Genomic DNA, 19,884 nt, shown 5'->3' on the forward strand with positions numbered 1-19,884 from the left:
TGAGAAAATGAAACAAATCGTCAAATCCAAATAACACCGGCAAGCTGCTTTCTGTATTTGTATAAAACTAAAATGATAGATATTTAATCCATACAATAACAAAGATAACTGATGGATCCTTTATGGTACAACCACAGTGCAATGCAAAAAGTAAATATAAGATAAAGTGAGAAGTAATAGTAAATAGTTTAGTGTAGGCTATAGTCAATGAAATAAACAAACAGTATACAGCAAATAAAATAGAAATCAATAGTGTTTTATATAATAGCATAAGTACAATAATATAATAGCCTAATAATAATAATAATATATTAATAGTAGTTTGTGTAATACTATAATAATAGCAATATAATATGAAATATCAGGAAAAGAATAGGCCTATACACAATAAAAATAATAAGTTAAAAAGTGACTAGGAATTGTACAATCATTTAACAGCATAACTATACTAGATTGATAATCGCAAGTATACTAATATAATAATAATAATAATAATAATAGCAAATACAATGTAATCTCAATTGCAGAATAATATAGGCAATAATAAAAATATGAAATAGTGACTACCCGAAACGAGTAGGCCTACTTAAAAGTCGGTTTTAAGAAAATATAGTTGAATATTATGGTTAAATTTTATTGTAAAAATAAATATATATATATTAATTTAGTTCATTTGTATATATAGCCGCTGTGAAGAAAGCAGTTATAAAGTTTTCACCTATGGTCGTGTTAGGATTAAATATGAACACGATTATAAAGCCGTACGAAGTGCCTTTTGCGTACGTGCGGTTTCAGTTATTCTTATATTTATGCGTAGCCTATATATATTTTTTTGTTGTTGTTGTTGTTGTTGGGACAAAAACATCTCAAGAACACATTTGGGACAGTTTAAGACTGATCAATATTCCAATTGATATTCCATTTGATCCTGAACTGATTTTAGTGGGTTATATGTAATCCCACTGGTGATTTTTTTTCCCTTTCATTTGTGCTCAATACATTGATTGTGATTTGTGATTATTGATATATGAAGTTTTTTTTTTTTCATTTTCATTTCATTTTTCATTTTGTGTTTTGTTTTATATTGTTATTTTGTGATTGCGGTAAAAAGAAAATACTAAAGAGAAAAATCGCTAAATACTCAAAGTAAAGTCACCTTATATGGTTCAACTTAGCTTCTGTCTCTGTTTATCAGCATCACCGCCCCCTCCTTTTACCTCGTGCAGTCTTCTGATTTTATTTTTCTGCTCCATTAGCAAGTGAGTTAATACACGTTACATATCGGCTTTTAATTCGACAAACAAACATTATACAGCAAATAAAATAGTAATCAATAGTATAGTTATATAATATCATAAGTAAAATAATATAATAATAATATATTTATAATAGTTTGTGTAATACTATAATAATAGCAATATAATATGAAATATCAATAACAGAATATAGCCTACACAATAAAAAATAATAAGTAGTGAATAGTGAATTGTACAATCATTTAACAGCACATCTTTGATAATCGCAAGTGGTATAATAATAATAATAATAATAATAATAATAATAATAATAATAATAATAATAATAATAATAATAATAGCAAATACAATGTAATCTCAATTGCAGAATAATATAGACAATAATAAAAATAGTAAGTGAAATAGTGACTAGTATACCTACCCGTATGGAGTACTTGTCATAAAAGTCGGTTTTAATAAAATATAGATGAATATGATGGTTTAATTTAAAAAAAATATATATATAGCCGCTGTGAAGAAAGCAGTTATAAAGTTTTCACCTACGGTCGTGCTAGGATTAAATATAATTTATGAACACGATTATAAGGCCGTACGAAGTGCCTTTTACGTACGTGCGGTTTCAGTTATTCTTATTTTTATAAGTAGCCTAATTATTTTTTTTTAAACAAAAACTAGACAGTGCAATCAGAAATATTTATTGATTTATTTTATTTCTCCTAAGAACATAAAACTCAGTAACCGGATTATAAAAACAATCTAGATGTTGTTCACACTTTTAGGAGGAAATCTACAGAGTTTTATACAGGAGGCCGCAGATCTTTCCTCTCGGGAATCATGAATATCATCTAACCCTAATATATTATTCCTTACTAAACAAAATGTCTTCAGTTGTCATGTCAAAACATGCCTTAAATTTCTCATATCGACGGGCAACATGCTCATATCGATTGTGCTCATATGTAAGCATGCTCATAACGAGTTTTATTTATGAGTAAACCCTCCACGCAGATTCATAAACCAGCATAAACAGCTCGAGCGTCGTGCAAGCGCTGTGTAATAACGCGCGTCAGAAACTCGTCACTGTCAGACGGAAAAACACTCAAGCTGTTTATATCGAAGAACATTTATGCATTAATACTGAAGAAATTGCAATCATGTTAATTAGTGTGTAGATTAAATAGCAGACTATAGATAAACATGTCGATTTAACCGCTACACTTTTATATTTCTAACTGATAGTTATAGCCTATATTTAGCATTTAGGTTGTTTCAGTGATATTAAATAATAGCCCTATTTCACACTTCAATAAATCCAGTTCATTTCACATTTTTTAGTGCAGAATCATATGGCAATTATTATTTCTAATAAAGATATTAAACTTGAAAGTGAAGACGTACATTGTTTATTTTCTACAGAATGAAAGTTGTGCCGAAAGTAAAACAGAATATATCGAGACTACATTATTGTAATAATTGTAAATAATGTAAATACATGCATAAACTAGACCAAAGAACTATAAAGTGTAGGCTATATTAATGTGCACATATTAAAGCTATTAAGCTATTAACGTTATTTTTACACGTTTTTTGCTTTTTTAAACTTTGAGTGCAGTTTAAAAACTGGTGAGAAATAATCTTTGTGTGAGTGACCTTCCAGAATATGTGTAATTGAGTGAGTAAAATAATTAATAATGCTATACTGAAACTTATTAAAGCTCCAGAAACCTGTTTTCTCAACTTCAGCTTATAAACATGATTGTTTACATTTTATATATTATTATTATTTATTGTTTTTTGAGAAAGTTAATGTGTTTGCAACTCTCCCTGTTTAACATTAATAAAATAAAAATTTAATAAATATGTATTTTGTATCGTTGTCGTTCGTTATTGTTTTAGTCATACAAAAACTGTAATCTGGCACAAAAAGCATTATATAACACTTAATTTTAGCATTTACTCTCCCTTTTGAGTGTTATGGCAAAGCACGCTGGGAAATAGAAACCCTTTCCCAGTTTCAGTTTAATTTAAGTTGATCTAAATTAAGTCACTGATCTGCCATAATTCACGCTTCGCCGTCAGCATATTTGACGCGGCAAATTAACGCGAGTTTACGCGGTTGGTAGATGCGCGTTTTCTGACGCATAAGTTAACTTTAATAAAACTACACAACTGTTGTTTTTCTCCGTATATTTCTGAGTGAGAGCTCAAAAAACTACAACTGTTCTGTTTCTTCATGCTTTAAAAAAAACATTGATCCCCCAATGTCCATGACAGATACGGCCTTATCTATAGGCCTATTTGTATTGCTAATTATTGCAGATCTGCGTCAATTTAAGTGTTTGCATTTCGTGTGTGTTGACGTCTCACTAGCGGACTAGATGCGTGTCTGAAGGGAATTTTTCTGCAGAAAGGTGGAAACTCTGAAATTATCTTACATTATGGGATTTTTTTCATTTTTGATCGTACATCGTACAGAGGTCAAAATTATCGTACAAATACGATAATTATCGTCCATCTGGCAACAAGCTAAAGTATTCATAAAGCATGCGGGACGCGCGATTTGCCATAAAAGCGCGCGTTCTTAACGTGCACTTTCTGGTCACGGAAAACGCGCGCCAGAAATTTGTGGTTTTTGCATTAAAAAAATAAATAAATAATGTATGAAACTTTATTGTAAAGTGTTACCGGAATTACAACTGGAAAATTTGCGAGATGTGTCTCGAACGAAGGGATTAAGGGACTGTCCGAGGTGCTGAAATAAAAAACAGTGAACTTGAAACCGAGAGTTGTTTTTCTTTTCTTGTTACAAAAACACTTCAGAGGCATAAAACACCTGCAGACAGAAACAATATCATTTAAATAGCAGATCACACGTCGATGACGCACGTTTTGATGCAAAAAACGCGCGTTTCTGACGCGCATTTTCCGTGACCACAAAGCACACGTTAACAACGCGCGCTTTTATGACAAATCGCGAATCCCTTGGCAGTCGAAACGCATGCGTTTGACGAGTCAATCAGATGCCTGACCACGTCTTTCACGACCGCGTCGCTTCCATTATGAGCGCGTAGGCCTACATCTGAAATAACAAACTTGACCGCGCAAAAGACGCGATATGTGAACGGGCCCGTCTTTGTCTTTCCAAGACACGGTGTTCATGCGAACAATGAGCCTCGTCCCCTCTCCTTGCAAGGGTGTCAAAGTCTGGACAAAATATGTACAGTGACATGACATAACTGCTGGCTGGCGCTGTGCCAGAGATGGACGCGCTCAGGCTTGTCATATATCATATAAAGTGTTCGTCGGGCCGTAAATGGCCAAACTTAATTCATTATTATTATTATTATTATTATTATTATTATTATTATTATTATGCAAATTAAAAATTTCGTTTTTATTAATCTGATTGGGTGGGCCACCTGTCAATCTGGGTGGGCACGTGCCCACCCAGGCCCGCCCATAAATCCGCGCCTGCTGAGAAATGTTCTTTATTTGCCTATAGCTTGTGTCCTCCCATGTTAGCGATCCCCCTATCAAAAGCAGAAATGGTTTGAAATGGTTTAGTTTTTTGGGGGGAAGGAATATGGAATTACCTTTGTGCCAATAATAATGAACGCAACTTTTCAAGAAACTAATGCAAATATAAATTGAAACTGAATGCAATATCTGTGAAACTGAAGAAAAAAAAACGCGGGCACATTTTTTGACTTACTGCATGTTTTGCCAGCTGTTTTCACATCTTTCTTTCGTTGATCTGAACTTACAAATGCGCTTCCAGACTTTTCATTTTATGCACCTGAAGTTTTCGTTCGCCACATATCTCTCGTGGGGGCGGGCCTGGCAGCAGTGAGTTCTCATTGGCTAATGCATTGGCCCCCTATTAAACATCGTGTACATTTTAAAATATTGCTGATTACTTACAAAGCACTAAATGGTTTAGCTCCCCATAATTGAGCGAGCTCATTATAGCCAGAACTGGGAACACTTCCCATAAATCCTGATGTACTCTTACATCATAAGAATGATGGCATCTACACTAATAATAGTCTCTCTGTTTATCCCGAGGTTTACCGCAGTCCCCCGAATCCAGGCCGTATCCAGATCTGATGAAGGACCTGCGCCTGGACACGACGACAACGCAGTCCTGAAGTGTCATTAGTCTCTCCCCTGTGAAGAACTCCTTCATCGTTGCCTGGATAATTCCGGTTTGCGTGGCTAAGCAGACGCCACAATTCTGTAGGCCTATTATACATTTTTAAGACCAGACAAGTACTTCATTGAGGGTTGATTTGTGAAGAAGGACTGCACGCCTGCGCACATATATATTCAAACTGAACATGTGATGCGGATGTGCGCGTCTGTGTTTTCGTGGGTTTGCGTTTTTGAGGTTTGCGCAGTGATAACGGATAATCATTTGCACCTTCGAAACTATTTCAGTTAGTGCGGTCTCGAGACACCAGCCACTGTTAATAACTAATGATCTTTGCAACAGAAGTGAAACAATCAAAACTATCTTTAGCTGCACAATAACTTTATCCTAATGCTAGCCTAAACAATCTGTTACGGTAATTTCTACTATCACTGTAAAGCTGCTTCCGTACTGTTAAAAGCGCTTTATAAATGAAGGTGACTTGACTTGTTTTACCTTGAGTCTTTAAAAGCGTATCGTTTCATATACGTTTGTTAGCATAATGATATTAATGATAAACTACTGAAGGCAGCAGTGAACTTTAGTTTGCTAATAGACTTGAATTTCTTGTGTATGATGGCCTAAATATTTCCAAAATACATGAAAACATGTTAATGTCCTTTAAATATTTTTGAATGATTATCTCATGATGAAGTATGCATGTGATTACAATTTAATGTCTATAAAACCTTGATTCTTCTCCAAAGAAGACTAACTTGTGCCAATAAATATCCCTGTACACCACACTGTTGTTCTCACAATGTTTTAAACAAGGCAATGGTTTTAAATATTTAATAATACAAGTTTGTCGTACATGTGATTTTACTATATGTTTAGATCACTGGGATTACAGGAGCAGAGCAAACTTCTGTCCGCAAGAGCCTGTGTAAAGTGTGTTAAAGATGAGTGTTTTTGCTCATGTCAAATATTATTACGAATTCACAGAATCAGTTGCTTTTTTATTAAAATCTTTTGTATTTGCAGTAAATGTGAAAATTACTAAATGGTCTATTCTGCCTCATAAAGGCAAAATACCTTAACTCAGAGTGTGAAACTGAGAAAAACGACTTTAAAGTGTATGATAGGTAGGAGATTGAAAATTTGCCAAGTAGTTGTCATAATGAATATATTTTTCTACATTAAAAAAATGAGCTCAAACTTGACCTTTGACCTTTATTCGGAAATTACTGTATTCTGCCTTTGCATTATCTGCAAAACAATCATGGGTCAAAGTCAAAATACCTTAACTTCTAATTTATGGACCATTTTGACTTTTATCACTCTATACAAACATTTCTATGATAACAATGATAGCCTTAAAATAACATAAGGCTTAATATTACATCAATAGAATATAAAATATATATATCTTAAAAAAAATGAAGGCTATTATCTGTACTGGATCATTCTAAAACTTTATCGTTGTACTTAATTTAAGTAAAATAACACTTTAAGAGGTACCGTTATGTAACCTTCCACAAATATGTCTTACATTTGAAAGGTTTTTTACATTGTTGTGTATGTTTTCCAGAATTAATGAAAAAAAAAAACTCTGTATTAATAGATTTTTCTGGACAGAATGTAAAATGTATTTAGTAGGCTACCACATGCAGACTACAGTTCTCGCTCACAAATTGTATGTGATTAGTATTGACTGTCTTGATATAGTCAGTTTATGACAGTTTACAAAGAAGGGAGTCTACAAACTGATTTTAAGAAATGTATTAAATTAACAAGAAAATGAAACGAAAGAATGTTAATAGAATGAATAATGTTGTAACATTCAATACTGGTGCAATTTGTACATTCAATTTTAGTTTGACTTATAAAACATTAATTATTCAAAATAATTTATATTGAATAATTCTTACTATTTTTTAATATATATATTTATGTTAAACGACAAAAAAGCAGAGATAGGGGTATTTTACAACAACTGTGAATGCACCACGAGTTTGACCAGTTTTAAGTGAACGCAACCTTTATTCACGTCTGTGTAGTTTTTCCGACAACAGCAGTGAGTGACCAAGTGCTACAATACAGTCACACTTTTACACCGTTTAGCTGTCAGCATTTTAATTGTTTAACCGGGACAATTTAATAGTGGTTGGTGTAAACTGGACGTCACCCTAGCCTACTAATAGCCCACCCACAGCAACACTTAAAATTGAATGTCAACCTCCGGACAACTTTGCACTTTGATAGATTAGGCTAGCCAGCCGGCACATGATGGATTTAAACAATGGATTTGTCTTCTCAGTGGATGTTGTTTTCCATGGATTTTGACCACGTTTTCAAAAAAAGGTAAGCTGCGATCTAAGTTATATTTGCTGGGTTGGTTTGTGTGCGTGGTAATGTTTTTGCGTCGTGAGGCGTCCCCAACCCACTCGCGTTGTTTTCTGTCAGGCAGCCACCCTGTATGGTACGAGGAAACGTGTAGGCCTACTATTAGTACCCAATTTTATTTTCACTTTATTTAATGCGTGTGGCAAAAGTGCTTCCATTACATAGGCATAACACCGTAACTTCAGCGCGGCAAACGCGTTGCTGGTGGGTAAAACAAAAGGCAGAGTGCCTTAACTCCACTGTAACTTATAATAACAGTGTTCTAGAGTGCAGCGGTACAAAGCTAAAAGACTGTAACTGATGTTAAGGGATCCTGCCTTTGCTTTCCCTCTGCTTTTGGAAGTTATGGCAAAAACAACATCTTATTTTTAGCAGAAAAGAACAAAATTACGCAAGATATTTGTCCACATGATAAAACTGATGTCTATTGTTCCAAATATGGCAAAAACTCAGTTTGACCAAAATTGAAGTTAAGGTCTTCTTTGCACTGCAGTATTTAGTAAATAAATGTCATTGTGATTATTACTATACACGTGTGTGTGTGTGTGTGTGTGTGTGTGTGTGTGTGTGTGTGTGTGTGTGTGTGTGTGTGTGTGTGTGTGTGTGTCGTAGACATACAAATCATTTGATTATTTACCTTTAAGTGTGAACTCGTGAGTAACATGAATTTAGTCTGACTGCAATGGGTCTGTATTACTATGTGTGTATATATATATATATATATATATATATATATATATATATATATATATATATATATATATATGTATATATGTAAAAACAAATTGAAATGTTGACTTGCAATAGGCTGAAATAAGTTAAAGTTGAAGCTCTAGAATTATTAACTGGAAGGAAATAAAATGTTAAACTGAAACATAGCTAAATTATTAATAAATAATGTAATAGGCTACAGCCTAAATTAAACATAAATACCAATATTTAAAAAAAATGACAAAAGAACATAACGAAATTGTTTAAAATTAAACTAAAATTACCACGGAAACTGAATAAAACTGATTCTAAATCAACATATGAATAAAACTAAATGAACTGCTAAAATAACACCGCAGGTCTCCGCACCAGTCACGTGACTGAAAACTATGAAAATTAAAAATGAAATTATTCCCACTGATCTTTTGATTCATTAATAAAGTTTGATTTGCTACATATGCCCGCTTTTGTGTCTTCTTTTCCTGTATATCGCGTAGCTTGCCAGTAGCCTATAATGTAGGCTAGTGTCTAATGTTGGCTCCTCCCTGAATGACGTAACAGCAGCTCCCGCTGTAAAAGTTCTATTCATTAATTCACTCATTTAGCAAACGATCAGCTTAAGGTAAGTACTGTGTTTAATATGTTAGGCTACTGCAGTTTGACCGTGAACCGTTTGATTGGCAGGTTCATAACCATGTTACATTGAAGTCTGAAGTATTCTTGCAGAAAGAAGAAGGGATGAAGTGTAACATGTGTTCGAAGAACATTCTGAGCAAAAGAACGTGAGTTCCTTTTGAACATGAAACTTACGCGACTATGAAGTAAATCAGCGACTCGTTGTTTCTGATGCTCGAGATTAAACTCAAATGCTGTTTTATTAATATTTCTTGAAATTCGTTCATTAGCATCTTCATCTTACATCTTACTTCATCTTTTCCCGCTGGTCCCTAGGCTACATGTCTTCACTTTTCAACGCGTAAAGCCTTAAAAAAAGTCTGAAATAGCCTATCTTTTAAAAAAAATGATGTATTTAAGTAATATCCATCATCGCTCAGATCACTCTTGAGAAATTCAGCTCAATATAGGATACTATTCAATTCAATTCAACAATGACATTCGCAATGGCCTTCATGATCTTACTATTCCATCTACACCAACAGTGCATGAGCAAATGAGTGCTTTAAAGCACACAATGCAAATAATGAACGTTTGTGATTGCGAACAAGTGCATTATCCAGGGATATGGCATATTCATAAAAGCCTGGTCATGCATCTGATTGCACACTGACTGACCCGTCAAAAGCGTGCGTTTCGACAGATGTTTATTCGACAAATTATTACACCCCTAGTATGGTAGGTTTAGGATTAGTTGTGGGGGAGGGTTAGGATTAGAGGTATGGAGCTAGAAATGTGTCTTTATTATATGCGAGAAAATAAATGATCTGAGAGAAGAAGAAAAAAGTTTGAGAGAAAAAGTTATCACACTGATAGCAAAAAAGCATTTCATGAGAGAAAAAAGAATATTTGAGAGAAAAAGTTTTCATACCAATAGCAAAAAATAATATTTGAGACTAAAAAAGTTTTGAGAGAAAGTATTTTCTCATAGAACATAAAAAAATATAAATTTGAAATTTTTAAAATTATTTCTGAGAAAAAAAATCTCTCTCAAAATACTTGGAAAAAAAATCTCGAATATATATTTTTTGCTATAAAAAGTGTTTCTCTCAAAACGCTTTTCTTTGCTCTCGATGCAATTTTTTGCTCTCGTGTCAGGATTTTGCTTTAGCTGTGAAAATTGTGTCATGGGCGGGGCCACGTTCTTTTTTTCCTATTGGAACGTTCCTATTGGCCAGTCGGGTGAGCATCGTCTTGTCTTAGGAGTCGAACTGAATCATTACACCATTGTTCGCGTTCGGTTCACCTAGATAGATGCAGTCTCTGCCTTAGAGTTTAGATTCTCTGCCCGAGCCCAGGCCCGACCTCGGGCCGATATTTGCCGTCACCATCCTCGGGCCAGGCCGGGCTTTTGATCTAGAGACGTGCACTTCCAACGCAAGAGAGTGTGGCGCGGGACTAGGTTTGATGGCCGAGTGCGAGCGCGGGCGCGGGCTGTAATGCACTCACTCTGTGTGTGTGGGTTCCGGGAGAATAAAACGATTTGTGGGACTCCCGCAAACTAGAAATATCTATGAATAAAACATAAAAACTAATACATTTTTATTCATCTGTTGCAGAAAAACAACAAGAACAACTAAAACAAAATACAAATGATTTACAGGCCAGAGTTTTGTTTTATAACATGTTTGCAGCGTTGAGCGATGTAGCCAATCACAGACAAATGTGTTGATTTCTTGAACGCAATGGCCAATCAGAAGCATTTAAGATAGTCTCCCCTCACCGCTCAAAACGGACTTTTTGTTCAGTGCTGAATTCTGTATGCTGGCAAATCCTCTAATTATAACAAACAAAGTGTATATATTATGAAAGATTCATTGTGCAGTCAGCGTCATTGATAATAACAGAGATGTGTGATATCGCGATGAACTGATGTCAGCTTTAGGGATTTTTCAGGGAGCGCACTTTGCGCGCATTCAGTCATGCCAAACCATGCACACAGTATCTGCTTGCTTTATGTTATAACAGTGGTTTGTGTGTTAATGCTTTAATAACACATAATTTATCAGGAGCATTTATGCTGATGTGTATGATGGCGACACGTAGGCTAACTTGAAAGTATTTGGAGGTGCAGAACAGAGGAGGAGGAGAAAGTAACATAGAAAGTAGTTGAGAACGTCAGTTATAACGACCCACGTATTAAAATGGTCGGGACTCGGGTTTAAATCGGGCTCGGGCTCATAATTATTAGAGCCCGACCGATATATCGGCGGGCCGATATTATCGGCCGATTTTAGGCATTTTCCTAACTATCGGTATCGGCATTTATAATGGCCGATAAATGAATATTTTAAAAAATGCGGGTACGGTGATTCATGTAAGGGTGGCGCTGCCAATAAAGCACCTAAAAGCTGTCACAAGAACTGGCAAAAATAATGATTATGAATACAACAAATATAGCAAGGAGACATTTTAATTGTTTATTAATAAACAAGTGTTTTCAGTCAGTGTCAGCCAAAGATGAAGTTGACGATGCTGACTCGCGATCTTCAGTGAGCGCGCGCCAGAGAGAAATGCACATTTCATACGATTACATGAGTCTGTCTTTCGTTTAGAATTGTTCTGTTTAAAAGTAGACATTTCAATATAGATATATTTCAATTCTCAGGTCTATACGCTGAGGTTGTCTTGCCCGCTCGCTCCGCAGCATCACTCACAATTAGGGCTGGGTATCTAACAAAACTTTCGATACCAATACCGATACTGATACCTTTGTTTCGATACCGGTTCCTGAACGATACTTTTTTCGATACCATTTTTATGAAACCAGTTTTAACAATATAACATTACCTAAAAAATTTTTTTTATTTTTTCAGTTTGTTGACTTTTTTACATTCATATTTTGAGTCTGTAAAAAAGCACCAATGCTAAAGTTTTCTATGTTTCCTAGTTTAAGGCATTGTTTAACAATGAAACTGAATGAAAATTAATTGAAATGCATTACACACAGTCACCCCTGATAACAGATGACTCTAAATTGTAATTTAGACACTTGCATTTTCTGTAAAGCTGCTTTGAAACGATATGTATTGTGAAAAATGCTATACAAATAAATGTGAATTGAATTAAATATAGGCTACTGGGGTGCGGGATATATATGCCTCGTGCTCAGCACACATGAAGCTTGCGCAAAGCACTGGCAAAAGTAGCCTAATGATTATGGATGTGTCGGGAAATAATAGCAAGGAGTTATTTTAATTGTTTATTAATGAACAAGTGTTTACAGAGTGTTTGCGGCAAAGTTGATTATTACGATGCTGACTCGTCATCCCTGCACCAGTGAACGCGCGCCTATATGGATTAGGTAATAAAAACTATTTATTTCTAATTGTTTAATTTAAAAGTAGATATATTTTGACCGTATATAGGACTATTTCTCATGTCTGTGAGGCAAGTATCATATACGCTGAGTTGGGACGCTTACACACGTGTAAACTAGTGTTTTTCCGCCACAGCAATCATGCTGCATGCTTATTGTTTCACTGACGTTGACGAGATTAACCACTTAGGCACCGAAACTTGGTACTGAAAAACAAGACATGTTTCGATACTCGGTAGTATCGAGGCAATTCGGTCGGTACCTAAAAAGTACCAAACTCGGTACCCAGCCCTACTCACAATACAGTATGTCTGCGGCGCTCTCTTGAAACTGAGAGTGAACACGACAGTTCACGAAAGCTGTCGCATTAACAGGTAGGCTATGCAAGACAGTGGTTGAATCTGCGAAATTATTCTTTTTTTTTATTTTTATTTTTTTATTTACGTCGATAATGTTTTGCTCTTTGTCTTCTACTAGTGCTTACAATTTGTACAACATACCCACGTTCTTAGAATTAGCTGCTTGTCTAATCAAATTATTGTACTCTCGATCAGATCTAATAAAAATAACTAAATTTTCTGTTGTTGGCACACTTTGTAGACAAAGTGTGAGTATATGCTAGAGTTTGATAACAAGAAAGATATTATTTAGAAAGAAAGTATTTTCTCATAGAACATAAAAAAAATATAAACTTGAATTGTTTTTAATCATTTCTGAGAAAAAAAAATGTCTCTCAAAATACTTTGAAAAAAATCTCAAATGTATTTTTTGCTATCAAGTGTGAAAACATTTTCTCTAAAAAAAGTATTTCTTTCAAAATGCTTTTCTTTGCTCTCTATTCAATTTCTTGCTCTCTTGAGGATTTTGCTTTCCTTGTGAAAATTGTGTCATGGGCGGGGCCACGTTCCTATTGGCCAGTTGGGTGAGCATCGTCTTTATTTATTTACTTTATTTTTATTAAAAATTTACGTAGTAGATACAGAAGTGAACATTCAAAAGCCAAATAAAAGAGCCAGAGGTACAGGGACTGAAAAATATTACATCACATTTAAATTTAGAGAAAGAAAAAAAGGAAGTATCGATTAGAAACAATTCTACCAATAAATCATAGAATAATAATAAAATAAAGAAATTATTTTAAAAAAATAACATAGAAAAATTGATACAAAAACACTAAACATTGACATTCAAAGTTTTAGTAGCCTTTTGTTACAAGAGGTAGATAAGTATTTGATATAGATCTTAACATCATTTTGAAAGTGAGGAAAATTGGGTGTAACTTTCATAGTTTTACATTTGTGGACAAAATATTTTTCAAGCAAAATAATTAAGTTACAAAGAAAAAAAATATTGTCATATTGCTTCTCAAAAATGAAAAACCCAAACAAAACATCCTTGAAATAAAGCTCAAATTCTTTATATAGTTTACAATGAACTGGCAAATGTCTTGCCCAAGTTTTCTTGTATGATCACAATGCCAAAAAAGATGTAAGAGAGTCTCTGGTTGTGAATCACAAAAAGTACAATTTGCATCTATACCTAATTCGATATAATATTCAAAATACTGAATGGATTCCTCAAGTAATTCCTCAACCAGTTGATTTTATAAGTATTATTTAAAGTTGCAAAATCATCAAAATTAAGACCACCGTTATCGAGGCTGTTTTTTATAAAATGCGTCCTATTTTTCCATACAAAATGACATAGCCTAGTAGTTGGTCAATCTTTTTACACGTTACTTTATCAAGGTCTAATGACATGGCTGTATATGTCAGACGTGAGATGCCTTCTGCCTTGGAGAGAAAAAGATAAATCTCTCTGAAGCCACTGATTAAATCTTTTTTTAGCTTTCTCTATGATGGGCAAAAAGTTTAAATCACACCTAAGTTTTGAGTCTTTCGAGATTACTATTCCAAGGTAGGTTTTTGTCTCTTTGACTTTAGATACATTGACTATTACATATACTAGAAACAGAGAATTGTTTGATTGGCATTAATTCACATTTCAGATCATTGAGATGAAGCCCAGATGCATTGGTGGACATTTTAATAGTATTAAGAGCCAAGGGAATCTGGCCTGAATTCTTTAGGAAAAGGGTAGTATCATCAGGCAATTGACTATTATCTCTTTTGCCAAGAGATCAACTCCTTGCAAGGCACTATTCTTAATGTGATTGGCTAATAATTGAGTAGTCAATATAAACAAGTACGGTGAAATGGGGCAACCCTGACGTATTCCCCGCTGCAATTCAAATCTGGGAGAGGTACCGTGTTTAAGCTTAATAGAAGAATTCCCCTTGACATATAAAGTTTTAACTGCTCTAATGAGCAGGTTCCCAAAACCAAATTTTTCTAATGTTTTGAATATAAAACCATGTTCAATAGAATCAAAGGCTTTATAAAAGTCCAGAAAAAGCATATAACTATCATCCCTCACTAACTCTGAATAGTCTACAGGTCAAGAATCAGCCGAATATTGTTTGAAATGTGTCTGATTTTTAGAAAGCCTGACTGTGTTTCATCTATTATGTCCTCTAAAATAGATTTTAAACGTTTTGCAAAGATTGTAGCGATGATCTTGTAATCACAATTTAAAAGACTAATCGGCCGCCAATTATCAATTAATAATAAGTCTTTTTTAGGCTTCGGGATAAGAGTTATTAAACTTTGTGTTAAGGTAGAGGGAAGAGATCCCACATTAATGCTTTCATAAATGACTTCTAATAAAAAAGGGGCCAAATCTTTTGCAAACCTTTGATAAAATTCTGAAGTAAGGCCACCTACACCTGGCGATTTATTAACCTTTAAGTTTTTGATAGATTCGAGGACCTCAACTAAGGTGATGGGACGATCACAAAAATCTTCATCAGGAGCACTAATGCAATTAATAGGGGTGGTGATGGTGCAGTGGATAAGACACATGCCTTTGGTTTGAGAGACCCGGGTTCGAATCCACTGTGAGACACCAATGTGTCCCTGAGCAAGACACTTAACCCCTAGTTGCTCCAGAGGCGTGCGACCTCTGACATATATAGCAATTGTAAGTCGCTTTGGATAAAAGTGTCAGCTAAATGAATAAATGTAAATGTAAATTAATGTGACCTACCGAGGCCATAAAGGATACAGTGCTGTCATTACAGAATCGGCTGCTGTAAAGATTCTTATAGCATTCTGACAAAAAATTTGGCAATTTCTTTTGGGTCTTCAGAGAGAGAGTTGCCAATTTTTAGCTGATTAATGTTGGGTTTTTTAGTCAGAGATTTTTCTAATCTAAAAAAGTACGCTGAATTTTGTTCTCTTTCTTCGAGCAAGCGTCTTCTGGATCTTGCAAAAGCATCTTCAGCTTTTAATTTATAAAGTTTGTCCAATTTGTGCTGATACACACAGAGAGTATTATTTTCTTCAACAGATAAGCTATTGGGACATTTAGATGACAAGTGTGCAATGGTGGAAATTATGTCCTCTTCTTGGGCTCTTTTAAAGGTGGGGTATGTGATTTTCTTTTTTGACCATTTTTTCAAAATTACTTGAAATCCTATTCCTGACCCACTTGCTGGCTGTAAATTAGAAGCACTGAAATGAAAATTAAGCAATTTAATCATCTGTGGAACGGGCAGGACTTGAAAAACTCCAGCCAATCATTTTCAAGACCGTCTAGAATCATTGGACAGAGAATGCGTCACTCAAATGGTCTTACCATGCCAAAACCTCCCCCCACCCCCCTCACGCGCGTGTCCCGCTCGTGCGCATACTCAAAGCTCGTGACCCAGTCACAGGAAGTGCAAGTCGCCCCGGTACAGAGAGAGAAGGAGAAGGTATAGTTGCTTCCGTTTGGAGAATGTCAGACAAGACACCATCACAGAAAAAGGAAATCTATTTTCGAGAGAGCAATTGCGAACAAAACGGCCGAAAGAGAAAGGTCTAAAACAAGGGTCATTCTAGGCGATGCTTTTCAACTTTGGCGGCAACTGAAGGACCAGGAAGGACTACCAACAGATGCGGCTGTGGCATTTTTTCTGCTTGACAGGTGAGAAGCCGATTATCTTGTAGTATTTACTACTAATCAGGGAACTGTCTTTACTGACGATATGCGCACGAGAATTGTAGCTGTTCTAACGTTATAGCCCAGCAATATGTAGAACTAGCTAGCTAAACAACCTGTTTGGGGAGGAAGCTGATGTGAGCGATTGTATCTATGTAAGGGCATCTCAGTTTTCGCTCGTGCTTGATTGCGCGTTCATGTTTTTCGAATGGGTGGAGTCAGAGCCAGCGTTGAAGGAGAAGTAGGTAGGACCTTATGAGTTGTGTATTTTCAAAATCTGCCGGCCGTTTTGCAAATCACATACCCCACCTTTAAGTTTAGCAGTATTACTACAATAATTCCTGAAAAATTTGCCCAATTCAAATTCAAGCAACAGCCAATGTTTTCCGTAAACCCGTTCTTCTTTGGCTGAAGTCCAAAAGGAATGAATACATTTCTTTACCTCTAATAAAACTGCCTCATGTTTCAGCACAGAACTATTAAGTTTCCAGTGTGAGTTATAAGATTTAGCAGAAGTCACTGGAAGTAGAACAATGTTGATTTGTATTGCTTTATGATCAGGTAAAGGGGTAGATAAAATATCAGCACTAAAATTGTCTTCACGCATGTGGGAAACTAACCAAAAATCTATTCTCGATTGCTTAGACATTGAATTATTACACCAGGTAAAAGTTGTGTTATGGGATGTTTAGTTCTCCAAGCGTCAATCAAATCAAATCTTTGCATTAACATTTTAAGCTTTGCATTTGTATTAGAACAGGATCCTGGAGGCCATCTATCAATTACATTATCTAACGTGATATTAAAGTCACCACCCAAGAGTATATGTGCATTAGGGAATTTGGCTAACCAATGAACAATTCTCTCTTCAATCCTATCTAAAAGAACATCATTTTCTGCCTTTGAATTGTACCCATAAATGTTTATGACGATGAAATTGTAGTTCTGAATTTGAATAACACGACACACATAATGTCCATTAGTATCGAAGTCTTTATAAGGAAGTTTTCCAGCGAATAAGTTCTTGAGTGTACAGACACCCGCAGAGCATTGAGAAGCAAAAAATGTTTTTTTTATTTTTTTATTTCCCCACTGGGATTTCCATAAAGGCACATCCTCAGAGATGCTGTGAGTTTCTTGAAGAAAACAAAAATCTGTTTTACGTTGTTTTGCAAATAAAAAAATGGCTTTCCGTTTTAAATTGTTCCTAAGTCATCTGGCATTGAGTGAAATTAAAGATAAAGACATCAATTAAGAAATGAAAATAAAATAACAAAAATAAAAATCACTTGTCTTGAACAGTTTCTTCAGAACAGAAGCTCAGAGACAACTACTAAACGGGACGAGAACAAAAAGCACCACATCAACTGTAGTTTCAAAGGGATAACCGGACAAAATATGAACATTAGCTATCACTCTTGACATAATGAAAATATTGTCCTATACATGAATATCAGTCACATGACCTCTTACGTCATCCGCTCTTTTTCCAATTGAATTCCGCCATCTTGAGTACCTGCCGGGTACTGTCTACAATACTGACGGCATTAGCTAGGAAGCAGATTTTCTCTGTTTGTTTCACTTTATACATAACCAACTTTGTTTATGTAAACCCTGTGTGTATTTGACAGTATTTGCGCAATAAGACTAGAAAAATAACTTCGTTCAGTAACCTGTCGCTGTTGTTAGACAGGCTTAGTGCGCATGCGCTTCGGGTGTACGCGCTCAGAAAAGCGCTCGTTAGAACCGCGCATCAACACGTGAATGACTTGTTAGCATATGCAAATAATGAACTTATGTGAACTGCATTGTCCAGTTCCTTTGCGTTAACATTTGATGTGAATATACGTCGCGTTGTAGCCTATGCTGAGACGGAGGCGCCAGAACTGATAGAATGCACGATACTACGACATTTCTTCAAAAGCAGATGGTGGATATATTTTAATCCACGATCATAAATTGTGATATCGCACACCCCTAAACTAGCGTAAGATCATTACCATTTACATCCACTCACAACAGACAACATGAACACTGCACAGAGAGTTTGCACACACAAACCACTGTTATAACATAAAAGCAAGCAGCTGCGTGCATGGTTGGGCATGATATGATTGAAGGATTTTGACTGAATGCGCGCAAAGTGCCCTCCCTTAATAATTCCTAAAAAGATGACATCAGTTAATCGCGATCTCACATCTCTGTTAATATCAATTAAGCTGACTGCACAATGAATCTTTCATAATATATACACTTTGTTTGTTACAATTAGAGGATTTGTCAGCATACAGAGCTTTGAACAAAAAGTCAGTTTTGAGCATAGAGGTTTTGGGCAGTGAGGGGAGTCTATCTTAAATGCTTCTGATTGGCCTTTGCGTTGAAGAAATCAACACGTATGTCTGTGATTGGCTACATTGCTCAACGCTGCAAACGTGTTTTAAAAGGAAACTCTGGCCTGTAAATCGTTTCTGTTTTGTTTTAGTTCTTGTTGTTTTTCTGCAAAAATGTATTAGTTTTTATATGTTTTATTCATAGATATTTCTAGTTTGCGGGAGTCCCGCGAATCGTTTTATTCTCCCTGCAACGCGCACACACACACAGAGAGAGTGCATTACCGCTCGCACTCGCCATCAAATCTAGTCCCGCGCCGCACTCTTTTGCATTGGGAGTGCATATCTCCAGATCAAGGGCCCGGCCCGAGGATAGTGACGGGAAATATCGGCCCGCAAGTTCGGCTCGGCCAGAGAATAAGCTCTACTTCCTATGCGACTGACGTATCGATCTTGCCGAATCTGGTACTCAAGATGGCGGAAGACAAGTTTTAGAATTGAGTGACGTCAGTGAGGAGACGTTGGTGACATCACCTGATATTCATGTATAGTCAAAATTCACCTTTTGCTATAGAGTACCATTATTAAATTGAACTTGAGGTAAAGGAAAAAACGATCGGTGATGAGAAGGAAAAGTTTGTTTTTTGTTTTGCTTTTTAAACAAGCATGTAAACAGAATAGTGTTGTCACGATACTAGAATTTCTAACTTCGATACGATACCTTGAAAAATATCGATATTTGATACCATTTTCGATACCACAGAGAAAAAAACTGCCACAATATTAAGGGGGTCTTTTTTTTATTTAAAGCTAAATATTACATGTCTAGAACATGACAATGAGGTATATTTTACATGAACAAAAATGTCCTGAGTTCTATCTGTTAATATTTTTTCATTGGACCAGAGCTAACATGATCCGTTGTGTTTTTATTACCTACTGTTATCAAAGATTAAAATATACTGTAACAAATGCATTGGTCATCGGTCATAAATGCTGGTTAATACATTAACTTAA

At 35.4% G+C, this 19,884-nt stretch overlaps 1 protein-coding gene across 1 annotated transcript in view; it reads left to right on the forward strand.

Annotated features, from left to right (window-relative positions):
* The window catches only part of LOC143749644 (uncharacterized), a 55,855-nt gene that overhangs the window by 19,577 nt on the left and 16,394 nt on the right, over window positions 1-19,884 (forward strand). The window lies entirely within an intron of this gene.

This window comes from Siphateles boraxobius, unplaced genomic scaffold (assembly GCF_051911475.1).
Source record: "Siphateles boraxobius isolate OS27281-9 unplaced genomic scaffold, OSU_SipBor_1 25, whole genome shotgun sequence".
Taxonomy (NCBI): domain Eukaryota; kingdom Metazoa; phylum Chordata; class Actinopteri; order Cypriniformes; family Leuciscidae; genus Siphateles; species Siphateles boraxobius.